Source organism: Triturus cristatus, chromosome 5_2 (assembly GCF_964204655.1).
Source record: "Triturus cristatus chromosome 5_2, aTriCri1.1, whole genome shotgun sequence".
In the NCBI taxonomy this organism is placed as follows: domain Eukaryota; kingdom Metazoa; phylum Chordata; class Amphibia; order Caudata; family Salamandridae; genus Triturus; species Triturus cristatus.
In genome coordinates, this window is record NC_140588.1 from 553,127,210 (window position 1) to 553,142,726 (window position 15,517).

The window sequence follows — 15,517 nt, forward strand, 5'->3', positions numbered from 1 at the left end:
TTGAAACCTTGGAGGGACTTTTTTTATTACTCTTGAGCTTTTCCATTTCTTCATCTTTGTTCATTGATAGCTCAAATCCAACACCAGTAGGTTGAAAGAGTCAATTATTGAATGCTTTCAAAATGTCCATCAGCTTGAACAAGTTACATCAATACAAACTTTACAATAATTTGACATCAAATTTCTTCACAAAGTAGTTAGCCATTATAAAATCATATCCTGATTTTCTCAAACGCATTTCAGACGGGTGATTCACAGCATCACTTTTTTAAGCTTTCCCGCTATTGATAAGGCGAAAATAGCACATTTTGAATGAGAAGTTTTCTTCAATCAAACATAGAGGAACCCAAATGATGATCTCATTCAGCTAGTAAAAATGTTGTTTTATATTAGTATGGAAATCGTGAAAAGAAAATGTTTTTCATGCTGATTTACAACAGTTGATCTCCAATCGTAAAATATAAGCTTTTGGTCGGAGGCATGACAGGTACTGATCAAATTCTCATTTTTGAACTTTATTCACAAATCATATGATATGCTTTGTATACATCAACTGTATTGTTGGATCAATAATGAGTAAAAAGTGACTATCTCAATTTCAGGACATATAAAAGAGAAAGAAGTAGAAACTCATGTTTCAAATGCTGAGAGGCAACAACTGTTCATGATTTTCACCTCCACTAATTATATATATTTTTATAATCTATATGTTTATATGTTCCTATAAATATACAGAGACATATAGCTATATATACAGAGATACATATGTACAGGTTGATTTTTACATGTTTATAAGTAAATGTGATGTTGTTCCAAATAAAACTTCTAAGAACTGAATGGAAAAGAAAATTGTAATGTTCAGATAAGTCCCACTGAAATTTGTACTCAGATCCCTGTTTTCAGAGTCCAGAGTGCTAACCACGACACCATCCACCCTCCCGTACCAGGGTGAGCTTTCCATTTTGACAGAAGAGATTTGCCTCAGGGGGCAACTTATCTTTCATTGAAAAATATTATCTCACATAAAAACCACTGTTCAACAGAGTTATAACGTTATTTGAGTCTTTTGGGCAACATCCTTCCCCAACATAGTTCAATATGCAAAAGATTACCAGAATAGGAAAGCAATCCAATTCAGTTTCTCTTTGACAGTAGAATATTAAAAACTTTGACATTTCCACATTGCTGCAGCAGTTTGCACTCCTTTCACATGGGAGGTTCCATGGTGTAATGGTTAGCACTTTGGACTTTGAATCCAATGATCCGAGTTCAAATCTCGGTGGGACCATTTTATGACTCTTGACCAAATCATTTTCTTTCAAGTGTATTCATTAATATCACATATCTAATACCGGTAGGGTGAAAAATTAATTTATTGATTATACTCTAAAAGTTTACTAGATGTGAGCAAATAATAGAATTTTTACAATACCTGGAAACTAAATGGCTCAAAATAATGAGAGATTTTACAAACTCACTCTGGTTTCTCAAACTCATCACAGGGCCCTGATGCACGACATTACTTTTTAAAATCTTACTGTTATTGATAAGGGGAACAAGGAACTTTTTAATTGCAAAGCACTCATTAAAACAAAACTTGAGGAGTCAAACTTTGTATTACGGGGCCCGAAGATGTGCAGTTTGAATAATAATCTTGAAATTCAGACGTACAAAGATTTTACACACTGATTTTCAACAGTAAATCCACAACCAATAAAGTTGAATCTTTTAAAAGACATGTCAAAGGTGTGAATCTGAAATTCACTTTCAAAGAAATTCACAATGAAATGCACTGTGTAAGTCCAGCATGTTGTCAGCTAAGAAATCAGCAAAAATGAACTGTCTCATTACTGGCCATATAGATGAGAAAGGAAAATAAACTCATGTTTACAATGTGGATGTGAAAGAACAGTTTCTAGGTTCAGCTTCAATATTTATGTTTATGAATAATTGATATGTTCATATTGTCTAACAGCTATCTAGATGGATAAAGCTATGTATGCATCTATACATACTTATGCGTTCATACGCATCAGTATAAAACATTGATATTAGGTTTTTTCTAGACCAAATTCTAAAAAATGAGTTAAACAGTGAATCTCATAATTGTAGTAGGTCCCACCGAGATTTGAACTCGGATCGCTGGATTCAGAGTCCAGAGTGCTAACCATTACACCACGGAACCCTCTCACACAAGAGTGCCTTTTCCATTGAGACAAAAGAGAGCGCATCAGTGATGTCCTTCTCTTATATTGATAAAAAGATATCTCATTTGAATGGTCATAGTGGATAGAGATTTAATGTGATTTGATTCTTTTCAGCTATATTCTCTATAAAAGTGTTAAATATTCAAATGTTTATCTGAATATAAAAGTTATATCACAATGTTCATCTTTGCCTGTAGCATAATAAAACAGTCTACATTTCCAGACTACTGAAGCAATGTCTCTGTCTCCTGCATGGGTGGCTCGATAGAGCAATGGTTGGCAATTTGGACTTTGCATCCAATGATCCGATTTGAAACCTTGGAGGGACTTTTTTTATTACTCTTGAGCTTTTCCATTTCTTCATCTTTGTTCATTGATAGCTCAAATCCAACACCAGTAGGTTGAAAGAGTCAATTATTGAATGCTTTCAAAATGTCCATCAGCTTGAACAAGTTACATCAATACAAACTTTACAATACTTTGACATCAAATTTCTTCACAAAGTAGTTAGCCATTATAAAATCATATCCTGATTTTCTCAAACGCATTTCAGACGGGTGATTCACAGCATCACTTTTTTAAGCTTTCCCGCTATTGATAAGGCGAAAATAGCACATTTTGAATGAGAAGTTTTCTTCAATCAAACATAGAGGAACCCAAATGATGATCTCATTCAGCTAGTAAAAATGTTGTTTTATATTAGTATGGAAATCGTGAAAAGAAAATGTTTTTCATGCTGATTTACAACAGTTGATCTCCAATCGTAAAATATAAGCTTTTGGTCGGAGGCATGACAGGTACTGATCAAATTCTCATTTTTGAACTTTATTCACAAATCATATGATATGCTTTGTATACATCAACTGTATTGTTGGATCAATAATGAGTAAAAAGTGACTATCTCAATTTCAGGACATATAAAAGAGAAAGAAGTAGAAACTCATGTTTCAAATGCTGAGAGGCAACAACTGTTCATGATTTTCACCTCCACTAATTATATATATTTTTATAATCTATATGTTTATATGTTCCTATAAATATACAGAGACATATAGCTATATATACAGAGATACATATGTACAGGTTGATTTTTACATGTTTATAAGTAAATGTGATGTTGTTCCAAATAAAACTTCTAAGAACTGAATGGAAAAGAAAATTGTAATGTTCAGATAAGTCCCACTGAAATTTGTACTCAGATCCCTGTTTTCAGAGTCCAGAGTGCTAACCACGACACCATCCACCCTCCCGTACCAGGGTGAGCTTTCCATTTTGACAGAAGAGATTTGCCTCAGGGGGCAACTTATCTTTCATTGAAAAATATTATCTCACATAAAAACCACTGTTCAACAGAGTTATAACGTTATTTGAGTCTTTTGGGCAACATCCTTCCCCAACATAGTTCAATATGCAAAAGATTACCAGAATAGGAAAGCAATCCAATTCAGTTTCTCTTTGACAGTAGAATATTAAAAACTTTGACATTTCCACATTGCTGCAGCAGTTTGCACTCCTTTCACATGGGAGGTTCCATGGTGTAATGGTTAGCACTTTGGACTTTGAATCCAATGATCCGAGTTCAAATCTCGGTGGGACCATTTTATGACTCTTGACCAAATCATTTTCTTTCAAGTGTATTCATTAATATCACATATCTAATACCGGTAGGGTGAAAAATTAATTTATTGATTATACTCTAAAAGTTTACTAGATGTGAGCAAATAATAGAATTTTTACAATACCTGGAAACTAAATGGCTCAAAATAATGAGAGATTTTACAAACTCACTCTGGTTTCTCAAACTCATCACAGGGCCCTGATGCACGACATTACTTTTTAAAATCTTACTGTTATTGATAAGGGGAACAAGGAACTTTTTAATTGCAAAGCACTCATTAAAACAAAACTTGAGGAGTCAAACTTTGTATTACGGGGCCCGAAGATGTGCAGTTTGAATAATAATCTTGAAATTCAGACGTACAAAGATTTTACACACTGATTTTCAACAGTAAATCCACAACCAATAAAGTTGAATCTTTTAAAAGACATGTCAAAGGTGTGAATCTGAAATTCACTTTCAAAGAAATTCACAATGAAATGCACTGTGTAAGTCCAGCATGTTGTCAGCTAAGAAATCAGCAAAAATGAACTGTCTCATTACTGGCCATATAGATGAGAAAGGAAAATAAACTCATGTTTACAATGTGGATGTGAAAGAACAGTTTCTAGGTTCAGCTTCAATATTTATGTTTATGAATAATTGATATGTTCATATTGTCTAACAGCTATCTAGATGGATAAAGCTATGTATGCATCTATACATACTTATGCGTTCATACGCATCAGTATAAAACATTGATATTAGGTTTTTTCTAGACCAAATTCTAAAAAATGAGTTAAACAGTGAATCTCATAATTGTAGTAGGTCCCACCGAGATTTGAACTCGGATCGCTGGATTCAGAGTCCAGAGTGCTAACCATTACACCACGGAACCCTCTCACACAAGAGTGCCTTTTCCATTGAGACAAAAGAGAGCGCATCAGTGATGTCCTTCTCTTATATTGATAAAAAGATATCTCATTTGAATGGTCATAGTGGATAGAGATTTAATGTGATTTGATTCTTTTCAGCTATATTCTCTATAAAAGTGTTAAATATTCAAATGTTTATCTGAATATAAAAGTTATATCACAATGTTCATCTTTGCCTGTAGCATAATAAAACAGTCTACATTTCCAGACTACTGAAGCAATGTCTCTGTCTCCTGCATGGGTGGCTCGATAGAGCAATGGTTGGCAATTTGGACTTTGCATCCAATGATCCGATTTGAAACCTTGGAGGGACTTTTTTTATTACTCTTGAGCTTTTCCATTTCTTCATCTTTGTTCATTGATAGCTCAAATCCAACACCAGTAGGTTGAAAGAGTCAATTATTGAATGCTTTCAAAATGTCCATCAGCTTGAACAAGTTACATCAATACAAACTTTACAATACTTTGACATCAAATTTCTTCACAAAGTAGTTAGCCATTATAAAATCATATCCTGATTTTCTCAAACGCATTTCAGACGGGTGATTCACAGCATCACTTTTTTAAGCTTTCCCGCTATTGATAAGGCGAAAATAGCACATTTTGAATGAGAAGTTTTCTTCAATCAAACATAGAGGAACCCAAATGATGATCTCATTCAGCTAGTAAAAATGTTGTTTTATATTAGTATGGAAATCGTGAAAAGAAAATGTTTTTCATGCTGATTTACAACAGTTGATCTCCAATCGTAAAATATAAGCTTTTGGTCGGAGGCATGACAGGTACTGATCAAATTCTCATTTTTGAACTTCATTCACAAATCATATGATATGCTTTGTATACATCAACTGTATTGTTGGATCAATAATGAGTAAAAAGTGACTATCTCAATTTCAGGACATATAAAAGAGAAAGAAGTAGAAACTCATGTTTCAAATGCTGAGAGGCAACAACTGTTCATGATTTTCACCTCCACTAATTATATATATTTTTATAATCTATATGTTTATATGTTCCTATAAATATACAGAGACATATAGCTATACATACAGAGATACATATGTACAGGTTGATTTTTACATGTTTATAAGTAAATGTGATGTTGTTCCAAATAAAACTTCTAAGAACTGAATGGAAAAGAAAATTGTAATGTTCAGATAAGTCCCACTGAAATTTGTACTCAGATCCCTGTTTTCAGAGTCCAGAGTGCTAACCACGACACCATCCACCCTCCCGTACCAGGGTGAGCTTTCCATTTTGACAGAAGAGATTTGCCTCAGGGGGCAACTTATCTTTCATTGAAAAATATTATCTCACATAAAAACCACTGTTCAACAGAGTTATAACGTTATTTGAGTCTTTTGGGCAACATCCTTCCCCAACATAGTTCAATATGCAAAAGTTTACCAGAATAGGAAAGCAATCCAATTCAGTTTCTCTTTGACAGTAGAATATTAAAAACTTTGACATTTCCACATTGCTGCAGCAGTTTGCACTCCTTTCACATGGGAGGTTCCATGGTGTAATGGTTAGCACTTTGGACTTTGAATCCAATGATCCGAGTTCAAATCTCGGTGGGACCATTTTATGACTCTTGACCAAATCATTTTCTTTCAAGTGTATTCATTAATATCACATATCTAATACCGGTAGGGTGAAAAATTAATTTATTGATTATACTCTAAAAGTTTACTAGATGTGAGCAAATAATAGAATTTTTACAATACCTGGAAACTAAATGGCTCAAAATAATGAGAGATTTTACAAACTCACTCTGGTTTCTCAAACTCATCACAGGGCCCTGATGCACGACATTACTTTTTAAAATCTTACTGTAATTGATAAGGGGAACAAGGAACTTTTTAATTGCAAAGCACTCATTAAAACAAAACTTGAGGAGTCAAACTTTGTATTACGGGGCCCAAAGATGTGCAGTTTGAATAATAATCTTGAAATTCAGACGTACAAAGATTGTACACACTGATTTTCAACAGTAAATCCACAACCAATAAAGTTGAATCTTTTAAAAGACATGTCAAAGGTGTGAATCTGAAATTCACTTTCAAAGAAATTCACAATGAAATGCACTGTGTAAGTCCAGCATGTTGTCAGCTAAGAAATCAGCAAAAATGAACTGTCTCATTACTGGCCATATAGATGAGAAAGGAAAATAAACTCATGTTTACAATGTGGATGTGAAAGAACAGTTTCTAGGTTCAGCTTCAATATTTATGTTTATGAATAATTGATATGTTCATATTGTCTAACAGCTATCTAGATGGATAAAGCTATGTATGCATCTATACATACTTATGCGTTCAAACGCATCAGTATAAAACGTTGATATTAGGTTTTTTCTAGACCAAATTCTAAAAAATGAGTTAAACAGTGAATCTCATAATTGTAGTAGGTCCCACCGAGATTTGAACTCGGATCGCTGGATTCAGAGTGCTAACCATTACACCTTGGAACCCTCTCACACAAGAGTGCCTTTTCCATTGAGACAAAAGAGAGCGCATCAGTGATGTCCTTCTCTTATATTGATAAAAAGATATCTCATTTGAATGGTCATAGTGGATAGAGATTTAATGTGATTTGATTCTTTTCAGCTATATTCTCTATAAAAGTGTTAAATATTCAAATGTTTATCTGAATATAAAAGTTATATCACAATGTTCATCTTTGCCTGTAGCATAATAAAACAGTCTACATTTCCAGACTACTGAAGCAATGTCTCTGTCTCCTGCATGGGTGGCTCGATAGAGCAATGGTTGGCAATTTGGACTTTGCATCCAATGATCCGATTTGAAACCTTGGAGGGACTTTTTTTATTACTCTTGAGCTTTTCCATTTCTTCATCTTTGTTCATTGATAGCTCAAATTCAACACCAGTAGGTTGAAAGAGTCAATTATTGAATGCTTTCAAAATGTCCATCAGCTTGAACAAGTTACATCAATACAAACTTTACAATACTTTGACATCAAATTTCTTCACAAAGTAGTTAGCCATTATAAAATCATATCCTGATTTTCTCAAACGCATTTCAGACGGGTGATTCACAGCATCACTTTTTTAAGCGTTCCCGCTATTGATAAGGCAAAAATAGCACATTTTGAATGAGAAGTTTTCTTCAATCAAACATAGAGGAACCCAAATGATGATCTCATTCAGCTAGTAAAAATGTTGTTTTATATTAGTATGGAAATCGTGAAAAGAAAATGTTTTTCATGCTGATTTACAACAGTTGATCTCCAATCGTAAAATATAAGCTTTTGGTCGGAGGCATGACAGGTACTGATCAAATTCTCATTTTTCGAACTTCATTCACAAATCATATGATATGCTTTGTATACATCAACTGTATTGTTGGATCAATAATGAGTAAAAAGTGACTATCTCAATTTCAGGACATATAAAAGAGAAAGAAGTAGAAACTCATGTTTCAAATGCTGAGAGGCAACAACTGTTCATGATTTTCACCTCCACTAATTATATTTATTTTTATAATCTATATGTTTATATGTTCCTATAAATATACAGAGACATATAGCTATATATACAGAGATACATATGTACAGGTTGATTTTTACATGTTTATAAGTAAATGTGATGTTGTTCCAAATAAAACTTCTAAGAACTGAATGGAAAAGAAAATTGTAATGTTCAGATAAGTCCCACTGAAATTTGTACTCAGATCCCTGTTTTCAGTCTCCAGAGTGCTAACCACGACACCATCCACCCTCCCGTACCAGGGTGAGCTTTCCATTTTGACAGAAGAGATTTGCCTCAGGGGGCAACTTATCTTTCATTGAAAGATATTATCTCACATAAAAACCACTGTTCAACAGAGTTATAACGTTATTTGAGTCTTTTGGGCAACATCCTTCCCCAACATAGTTCAATATGCAAAAGTTTACCAGAATAGGAAAGCAATCCAATTCAGTTTCTCTTTGACAGTAGAATATTAAAAACTTTGACATTTCCACATTGCTGCAGCAGTTTGCACTCCTTTCACATGGGAGGTTCCATGGTGTAATGGTTAGCACTTTGGACTTTGAATCCAATGATCCGAGTTCAAATCTCGGTGGGACCATTTTATGACTCTTGACCAAATCATTTTCTTTCAAGTGTATTCATTAATATCACATATCTAATACCGGTAGGGTGAAAAATTAATTTATTGATTATACTCTAAAAGTTTACTAGATGTGAGCAAATAATAGAATTTTTACAATACCTGGAAACTAAATGGCTCAAAATAATGAGAGATTTTACAAACTCACTCTGGTTTCTCAAACTCATCACAGGGCCCTGATGCACGACATTACTTTTTAAAATCTTACTGTTATTGATAAGGGGAACAAGGAACTTTTTAATTGCAAAGCATTCATTAAAACAAAACTTGAGGAGTTAAACTTTGTATTACGGGGACCAAAGATGTGCAGTTTGAATAATAATCTTGAAATTCAGACGTACAAAGATTTTACACACTGATTTTCAACAGTAAATCCACAACCAATAAAGTTGAATCTTTTGAAAGACATGTCAAAGGTGTGAATCTGAAATTCACTTTCAAAGAAATTCACAATGAAATGCACTGTGTAAGTCCAGCATGTTGTCAGCTAAGAAATCAGCAAAAATGAACTGTCTCATTACTGGCCATATAGATGAGAAAGGAAAATAAACTCATGTTTACAATGTGGATGTGAAAGAACAGTTTCTAGGTTCAGCTTCAATATTTATGTTTATGAATAATTGATATGTTCATCTTGTCTAACAGCTATCTAGATGGATAAAGCTATGTATGCATCTATATATACTTATGCGTTCATACGCATCAGTATAAAACATTGATATTAGGTTTTTTCTAGACCAAATTCTAAAAAATGAGTTAAATAGTGAATCTCATAATTGTAGTAGGTCCCACCGAGATTTGAACTCGGATCGCTGGATTCAGAGTCCAGAGTGCTAACCATTACACCATGGAACCCTCTCACACAAGAGTGCCTTTTCCATTGAGACAAAAGAGAGCGCATCAGTGATGTCCTTCTCTTATATTGATAAAAAGATATCTCATTTGAATGGTCATTGTGGATAGAGATTTAATGTGATTTGATTCTTTTCAGCTATATTCTCTATAAAAGTGTTAAATATTCAAATGTTTATCTGAATATAAAAGTTATATCACAATGTTCATCTTTGCCTGTAGCATAATAAAACAGTCTACATTTCCAGACTACTGAAGCAATGTCTCTGTCTCCTGCATTGGTGGCTCGATAGAGCAATGGTTGGCAATTTGGACTTTGCATCCAATGATCCGATTTGAAACCTTGGAGGGACTTTTTTTATTACTCTTGAGCTTTTCCATTTCTTCATCTTTGTTCATTGATAGCTCAAATCCAACACCAGTAGGTTGAAAGAGTCAATTATTGAATGCTTTCAAAATGTCCATCAGCTTGAACAAGTTACATCAATACAAACTTTACAATACTTTGACATCAAATTTCTTCACAAAGTAGTTAGCCATTATAAAATCATATCCTGATTTTCTCAAACGCATTTCAGACGGGTGATTCACAGCATCACTTTTTTAAGCTTTCCCGCTATTGATAAGGCGAAAATAGCACATTTTGAATGAGAAGTTTTCTTCAATCAAACATAGAGGAACCCAAATGATGATCTCATTCAGCTAGTAAAAATGTTGTTTTATATTAGTATGGAAATCGTGAAAAGAAAATGTTTTTCATGCTGATTTACAACAGTTGATCTCCAATCGTAAAATATAAGCTTTTGGTCGGAGGCATGACAGGTACTGATCAAATTCTCATTTTTGAACTTTATTCACAAATCATATGATATGCTTTGTATACATCAACTGTATTGTTGGATCAATAATGAGTAAAAAGTGACTATCTCAATTTCAGGTCATATAAAAGAGAAAGAAGTAGAAACTCATGTTTCAAATGCTGAGAGGCAACAACTGTTCATGATTTTCACCTCCACTAATTATATATATTTTTATAATCTATATGTTTATATGTTCCTATAAATATACAGAGACATATAGCTATACATACAGAGATACATATGTACAGGTTGATTTTTACATGTTTATAAGTAAATGTGATGTTGTTCCAAATAAAACTTCTAAGAACTGAATGGAAAAGAAAATTGTAATGTTCAGATAAGTCCCACTGAAATTTGTACTCAGATCCCTGTTTTCAGAGTCCAGAGTGCTAACCACGACACCATCCACCCTCCCGTACCAGGGTGAGCTTTCCATTTTGACAGAAGAGATTTGCCTCAGGGGGCAACTTATCTTTCATTGAAAAATATTATCTCACATAAAAACCACTGTTCAACAGAGTTATAACGTTATTTGAGTCTTTTGGGCAACATCCTTCCCCAACATAGTTCAATATGCAAAAGTTTACCAGAATAGGAAAGCAATCCAATTCAGTTTCTCTTTGACAGTAGAATATTAAAAACTTTGACATTTCCACATTGCTGCAGCAGTTTGCACTCCTTTCACATGGGAGGTTCCATGGTGTAATGGTTAGCACTTTGGACTTTGAATCCAATGATCCGAGTTCAAATCTCGGTGGGACCATTTTATGACTCTTGACCAAATCATTTTCTTTCAAGTGTATTCATTAATATCACATATCTAATACCGGTAGGGTGAAAAATTAATTTATTGATTATACTCTAAAAGTTTACTAGATGTGAGCAAATAATAGAATTTTTACAATACCTGGAAACTAAATGGCTCAAAATAATGAGAGATTTTACAAACTCACTCTGGTTTCTCAAACTCATCACAGGGCCCTGATGCACGACATTACTTTTTAAAATCTTACTGTTATTGATAAGGGGAACAAGGAACTTTTTAATTGCAAAGCACTCATTAAAACAAAACTTGAGGAGTCAAACTTTGTATTACGGGGCCCAAAGATGTGCAGTTTGAATAATAATCTTGAAATTCAGACGTACAAAGATTTTACACACTGATTTTCAACAGTAAATCCACAACCAATAAAGTTGAATCTTTTAAAAGACATGTCAAAGGTGTGAATCTGAAATTCACTTTCAAAGAAATTCACAATGAAATGCACTGTGTAAGTCCAGCATGTTGTCAGCTAAGAAATCAGCAAAAATGAACTGTCTCATTACTGGCCATATAGATGAGAAAGGAAAATAAACTCATGTTTACAATGTGGATGTGAAAGAACAGTTTCTAGGTTCAGCTTCAATATTTATGTTTATGAATAATTGATATGTTCATATTGTCTAACAGCTATCTAGATGGATAAAGCTATGTATGCATCTATACATACTTATGCGTTCATACGCATCAGTATAAAACATTGATATTAGGTTTTTTCTAGACCAAATTCTAAAAAATGAGTTAAACAGTGAATCTCATAATTGTAGTAGGTCCCACCGAGATTTGAACTCGGATCGCTGGATTCAGAGTCCAGAGTGCTAACCATTACACCATGGAACCCTCTCACACAAGAGTGCCTTTTCCATTGAGACAAAAGAGAGCGCATCAGTGATGTCCTTCTCTTATATTGATAAAAAGATATCTCATTTGAATGGTCATAGTGGATAGAGATTTATTGTGATTTGATTCTTTTCAGCTATATTCTCTATAAAAGTGTTAAATATTCAAATGTTTATCTGAATATAAAAGTTATATCACAATGTTCATCTTTGCCTGTAGCATAATAAAACAGTCTACATTTCCAGACTACTGAAGCAATGTCTCTGTCTCCTGCATGGGTGGCTCGATAGAGCAATGGTTGGCAATTTGGACTTTGCATCCAATGATCCGATTTGAAACCTTGGAGGGACTTTTTTTATTACTCTTGAGCTTTTCCATTTCTTCATCTTTGTTCATTGATAGCTCAAATTCAACACCAGTAGGTTGAAAGAGTCAATTATTGAATGCTTTCAAAATGTCCATCAGCTTGAACAAGTTACATCAATACAAACTTTACAATACTTTGACATCAAATTTCTTCACAAAGTAGTTAGCCATTATAAAATCATATCCTGATTTTCTCAAACGCATTTCAGACGGGTGATTCACAGCATGACTTTTTTAAGCGTTCCCGCTATTGATAAGGCAAAAATAGCACATTTTGAATGAGAAGTTTTCTTCAATCAAACATAGAGGAACCCAAATGATGATCTCATTCAGCTAGTAAAAATGTTGTTTTATATTAGTATGGAAATCGTGAAAAGAAAATGTTTTTCATGCTGATTTACAACAGTTGATCTCCAATCGTAAAATATAAGCTTTTGGTCGGAGGCATGACAGGTACTGATCAAATTCTCATTTTTGAACTTCATTCACAAATCATATGATATGCTTTGTATACATCAACTGTATTGTTGGATCAATAATGAGTAAAAAGTGACTATCTCAATTTCAGGACATATAAAAGAGAAAGAAGTAGAAACTCATGTTTCAAATGCTGAGAGGCAACAACTGTTCATGATTTTCACCTCCACTAATTATATTTATTTTTATAATCTATATGTTTATATGTTCCTATAAATATACAGAGACATATAGCTATATATACAGAGATACATATGTACAGGTTGATTTTTACATGTTTATAAGTAAATGTGATGTTGTTCCAAATAAAACTTCTAAGAACTGAATGGAAAAGAAAATTGTAATGTTCAGATAAGTCCCACTGAAATTTGTACTCAGATCCCTGTTTTCAGTCTCCAGAGTGCTAACCACGACACCATCCACCCTCCCGTACCAGGGTGAGCTTTCCATTTTGACAGAAGAGATTTGCCTCAGGGGGCAACTTATCTTTCATTGAAAAATATTATCTCACATAAAAACCACTGTTCAACAGAGTTATAACGTTATTTGAGTCTTTTGGGCAACATCCTTCCCCAACATAGTTCAATATGCAAAAGTTTACCAGAATAGGAAAGCAATCCAATTCAGTTTCTCTTTGACAGTAGAATATTAAAAACTTTGACATTTCCACATTGCTGCAGCAGTTTGCACTCCTTTCACATGGGAGGTTCCATGGTGTAATGGTTAGCACTTTGGACTTTGAATCCAATGATCCGAGTTCAAATCTCGGTGGGACCATTTTATGACTCTTGACCAAATCATTTTCTTTCAAGTGTATTCATTAATATCACATATCTAATACCGGTAGGGTGAAAAATTAATTTATTGATTATACTCTAAAAGTTTACTAGATGTGAGCAAATAATAGAATTTTTACAATACCTGGAAACTAAATGGCTCAAAATAATGAGAGATTTTACAAACTCACTCTGGTTTCTCAAACTCATCACAGGGGCCTGATGCACGACATTACTTTTTAAAATCTTACTGTTATTGATAAGGGGAACAAGGAACTTTTTAATTGCAAAGCATTCATTAAAACAAAACTTGAGGAGTCAAACTTTGTATTACGGGGACCGAAGATGTGCAGTTTGAATAATATTCTTGAAATTCAGACGTACAAAGATTTTACACACTGATTTTCAACAGTAAATCCACAACCAATAAAGTTGAATCTTTTGAAAGACATGTCAAAGGTGTGAATCTGAAATTCACTTTCAAAGAAATTCACAATGAAATGCACTGTGTAAGTCCAGCATGTTGTCAGCTAAGAAATCAGCAAAAATGAACTATCTCATTACTGGCCATATAGATGAGAAAGGAAAATAAACTCATGTTTACAATGTGGATGTGAAAGAACAGTTTCTAGGTTCAGCTTCAATATTTATGTTTATGAATAATTGATATGTTCATATTGTCTAACAGCTATCTAGATGGATAAAGCTATGTATGCATCTATACATACTTATGCGTTCAAACGCATCAGTATAAAACGTTGATATTAGGTTTTTTCTAGACCAAATTCTAAAAAATGAGTTAAACAGTGAATCTCATAATTGTAGTAGGTCCCACCGAGATTTGAACTCGGATCGCTGGATTCAGAGTGCTAACCATTACACCTTGGAACCCTCTCACACAAGAGTGCCTTTTCCATTGAGACAAAAGAGAGCGCATCAGTGATGTCCTTCTCTTATATTGATAAAAAGATATCTCATTTGAATGGTCATAGTGGATAGAGATTTAATGTGATTTGATTCTTTTCAGCTATATTCTCTATAAAAGTGTTAAATATTCAAATGTTTATCTGAATATAAAAGTTATATCACAATGTTCATCTTTGCCTGTAGCATAATAAAACAGTCTACATTTCCAGACTACTGAAGCAATGTCTCTGTCTCCTGCATGGGTGGCTCGATAGAGCAATGGTTGGCAATTTGGACTTTGCATCCAATGATCCGATTTGAAACCTTGGAGGGACTTTTTTTATTACTCTTGAGCTTTTCCATTTCTTCATCTTTGTTCATTGATAGCTCAAATTCAACACCAGTAGGTTGAAAGAGTCAATTATTGAATGCTTTCAAAATGTCCATCAGCTTGAACAAGTTACATCAATACAAACTTTACAATACTTTGACATCAAATTTCTTCACAAAGTAGTTAGCCATTATAAAATCATATCCTGATTTTCTCAAACGCATTTCAGACGGGTGATTCACAGCATGACTTTTTTAAGCGTTCCCGCTATTGATAAGGCAAAAATAGCACATTTTGAATGAGAAGTTTTCTTCAATCAAACATAGAGGAACCCAAATGATGATCTCATTCAGCTAGTAAAAATGTTGTTTTATATTAGTATGGAAATCGTGAAAAGAAAATGTTTTTCATGCT

At 33.7% G+C, this 15,517-nt stretch overlaps 10 non-coding genes across 10 annotated transcripts; 6 read left to right on the forward strand and 4 right to left on the reverse strand.

Moving 5' to 3' along the window:
• Window positions 1-1,216: 1,216 nt before the first annotated feature.
• TRNAQ-UUG (transfer RNA glutamine (anticodon UUG)) lies at window positions 1,217-1,288 on the forward strand. Its single transcript has one exon. It is a non-coding gene; the product is annotated as a tRNA-Gln (tRNA).
• Window positions 1,289-2,113: 825 nt separating this feature from the next.
• TRNAQ-CUG (transfer RNA glutamine (anticodon CUG)) lies at window positions 2,114-2,185 on the reverse strand. Its single transcript has one exon. It is a non-coding gene; the product is annotated as a tRNA-Gln (tRNA).
• A 1,548-nt stretch (window positions 2,186-3,733) lies between these two features.
• TRNAQ-UUG (transfer RNA glutamine (anticodon UUG)) lies at window positions 3,734-3,805 on the forward strand. The gene has a single exon. It is a non-coding gene; the product is annotated as a tRNA-Gln (tRNA).
• An 825-nt stretch (window positions 3,806-4,630) lies between these two features.
• Window positions 4,631-4,702, reverse strand: TRNAQ-CUG (transfer RNA glutamine (anticodon CUG)). The gene has a single exon. It is a non-coding gene; the product is annotated as a tRNA-Gln (tRNA).
• Window positions 4,703-6,250: 1,548 nt separating this feature from the next.
• TRNAQ-UUG (transfer RNA glutamine (anticodon UUG)) lies at window positions 6,251-6,322 on the forward strand. The gene has a single exon. It is a non-coding gene; the product is annotated as a tRNA-Gln (tRNA).
• A 2,439-nt stretch (window positions 6,323-8,761) lies between these two features.
• Window positions 8,762-8,833, forward strand: TRNAQ-UUG (transfer RNA glutamine (anticodon UUG)). The gene has a single exon. It is a non-coding gene; the product is annotated as a tRNA-Gln (tRNA).
• Window positions 8,834-9,658: 825 nt separating this feature from the next.
• Window positions 9,659-9,730, reverse strand: TRNAQ-CUG (transfer RNA glutamine (anticodon CUG)). The gene has a single exon. It is a non-coding gene; the product is annotated as a tRNA-Gln (tRNA).
• A 1,548-nt stretch (window positions 9,731-11,278) lies between these two features.
• On the forward strand, window positions 11,279-11,350 carry TRNAQ-UUG (transfer RNA glutamine (anticodon UUG)). Its single transcript has one exon. It is a non-coding gene; the product is annotated as a tRNA-Gln (tRNA).
• Window positions 11,351-12,175: 825 nt separating this feature from the next.
• TRNAQ-CUG (transfer RNA glutamine (anticodon CUG)) lies at window positions 12,176-12,247 on the reverse strand. The gene has a single exon. It is a non-coding gene; the product is annotated as a tRNA-Gln (tRNA).
• A 1,548-nt stretch (window positions 12,248-13,795) lies between these two features.
• Window positions 13,796-13,867, forward strand: TRNAQ-UUG (transfer RNA glutamine (anticodon UUG)). The gene has a single exon. It is a non-coding gene; the product is annotated as a tRNA-Gln (tRNA).
• The last annotated feature ends 1,650 nt before the right edge of the window (window positions 13,868-15,517 follow it).